This window comes from Bidens hawaiensis, unplaced genomic scaffold, assembly GCF_021521415.1.
Source record: "Bidens hawaiensis isolate Kalapana, Puna unplaced genomic scaffold, B.hawaiensis_p1.1 tig00027635_1, whole genome shotgun sequence".
Taxonomy (NCBI): domain Eukaryota; kingdom Viridiplantae; phylum Streptophyta; class Magnoliopsida; order Asterales; family Asteraceae; genus Bidens; species Bidens hawaiensis.
This window is the reverse complement of record NW_027494481.1, coordinates 80,999-84,082: the sequence shown is the minus strand read 5'-3', so window position 1 is coordinate 84,082 and position 3,084 is coordinate 80,999.

Sequence of the window (3,084 nt, the reverse complement as noted above, 5' to 3'; positions counted from 1 at the left end):
ATCACGGCTTCACCGGAAAAAGAAGATCTGATTCGTTTTCCACCGTTTTTCGCCCCGTTCGATCCAGATCTGAGCTAGGGTGACCCCTAAGCTCATCTTAGGTTCGGTTTATGTAACATCCCCTTTTTCTAGTTTCGGTTAATAAAATGAGAATATGGATTTAATATGAGTCGGGCTAGTGTTGGGTAAAATGGTTATGGGTTATGGACTTGGGTCATGAAGGAAATAAGGAAAAGACCATGGGCTTAAGCCCATGATCCATAATTAAATAAACCTTAATTACCCATTTTTCATTCATTTACACATATTCCATACACCACCAAAATACACACTTAGCTCTCTCTTATCTTGCTCTCTCTCTAGCCGAAATCACCAAGGAAAACCGATATCGGTCCAAGGTAATGTTAGTATGATATTGTATGAGCTCAAACCCATTAGATCAAGTTGCGAAACGACGAGATGACACCTTTAAACCGTTAAATTCATGAGATCCGGGTGGAATCAGGTATAAACCGAACCAAGATGTGCTTAGAGGTCACCCTAGCTCAGATCTGGATCGAACGGGACGAAAAACGGTGAAAATGGTGCAAAAATAGGTTTTTCCGGCGAACCCGCGGTTTTCCGTCGACGACGGCACCGTAAAGGCGGTGGGTACGAGGAAGGGAATGTCAGAGAATGTTTCTGACATTCTCTGATGTAACATCCGGCCCCTCGCAACACCAATATTGTCTGCTCTGCCCACGAAGAGCTCACAAATTTGTTTTTGGTTACCCAAAACGCGTTGGTGATTGAAGAGGCAGGACATTACTTATGAACCAGTGATCTCTCTTGTCCACGGCCGATGTGGGATAGTCTAAGAGTGGGACAATGTTGTGTTTGCCAAGGGTGTTACAGACAACCCCCCTTTGGACTCATCGTCCTCGATGAGGCGTGTCCCAACATCCCCAACGGCACAAGAGTGGCTTTGATACCAACTGTAACATCCGGACCCTCGCACCACCTATATTGTCCACTCTGCCCACGAAGAGCTCACGGATTTGTTTTTGGTTACCCAAAACGCGTTGGTAATTGAAGAGACAGGATATTACTTTTGAACTAGTGATCTCTCTTGTCCACGGCCGATGTGGGATAGTCTAAGAGTGGGACAATGTTGTGTTTTCTAAGGGTGTTACATCTGACCTAACCCTAATTCGTTAACGGAGAGTTAACGAATTAGAGGCAATTCGTCAGATGATTCGTTACAAGAAGCTTAACGAACTAGCCTGAGTTCGTATCCAAATTCGTTAAGGAAAAGATAACGAATTAGCCCCAATTCATTATAGTCATTCGTTAAGGAGATAACGAATTAGAAGGTTCAATTCGTTATAGAGGGGTCATTCGTTATAGGGTTCAATTCGTTATAAGGACCAGTTCGTTATGAACCCAATTCATTAAGAACCAAGTAACGAACCAGACCATGTTGAGATAACAAACCAGAATAACAAATCAGCTAACGAACTAGACCATGAAAGATCACGAATTAGTTAACGAATCAGCTATCGACCCCAGCCAGGAGCTCTGCCCCTTAGACCCTGCTAGGGGCTGCCGCCCCTAGACCCTGCTGCCCGGGGCGCTGCCCCCGGAACCTCGTTCGTTGTGGGTTATAATTAAACTAGAAATACGATATAGATAGCGATAGATAATTGATATGTGTAATTGTTATACACTTAGTCGTGCACAACTAAAGAAGGGAATAACCAATAACGGTGAACGTAACCACGTTCAGGTGAGTTTCTAGCCCGACTTCCTTGTTATTTATTCGGGGCTGTGTGCATACTCGATGTGATAGTTAATACACTTACCTTAAATGGTAAGTGTATGCCTTATATGAATTATGTATGATAATTGCTTGACGATGCATGAACGATCTTCGGATATTGCATGAACCGTCAAGTGGTAGTTAAAGATATGAATTATATATATGATGTATGAATGATGTACGTATGAAGCATGTATGATGTATGAATAATATATGTATGGTATGCAAATAGTACGTGAACGATCTTCGGATATTGCACGTGTTATTAAGGCAAGTATTTAGAGGACATGTATGTTACAGTAGCACAATATATAGGGACCAGACCCTAATAATATCTGTGAGGATAGGGACCAGACCCTTATAATATCTGTGAGGATAGGGACCAGACCCTTATAATATCTGTGAGGATACGGACCAGACCCTTATAATATCTGTGATGGTAGGGACCAGACCCTAATAATATCTGTGATGTTGGGGACCAGAACCTTATAATATCTGTGAGGTTATAGGGTGGAAGGCTCTTTATATAGTATGGATAGTTATGCAAGTAAAATAAAGTATGAATAATGTGCACACCTTCGGGCACATGTGCAAGTATGTGAACAGATTGTATGTCGTATGATTAACTAGAACTCACTCAGCGTAGCTGACTTTTAGTATGCACGCAGGTGAGTAGATTGAGGCAGCTTGCATAAGGGGAGACACATGGCATGGACTTGAAGAAGCTGGCATCTCGAGGAAATGTTATGTTATTTAAAGACAATGTTTTATGTTAAATGATTTAGAATGATCGTTAAGACAAGAAATATGGTTATGTAATGAAATGGTTTGAATGTTTTTAATATTCCGCTAATGTTTTTATTAACTCTGATATTTAGAACTGTGTTTATGAGTAAATCCAACGTTAAAGTGAGGCACCGGTAACGGGGCCTTACAGTTTATACCCGATTCCACCATGATCTTGTGACTTTAACAGTTTAAAGGTGTCGGCTCGTCGTTTCGTGACTAAATTTAACGGGTTTGAGTTCATACAACACCATACTATCATTACCTTGGATCGGGATCGGTTTTTCCTTCTTGGTTCGGCTAGAGAAAAGAGAGAAACTAGAGAGAGAGCTTAAGTGTGTGTTTTGGTGGTGTATGGAATATGTGTAAATGAATGAATTAAATGGGTAATTAAGGTTTATTTAATTATGGAGCATGGGCTTAAGCCCATGGTCTTTCCTTCTTTCCTTCTTAATTCAAGTCCATAACCCATGCCATTTAACCCAATACTAGCCCGACTC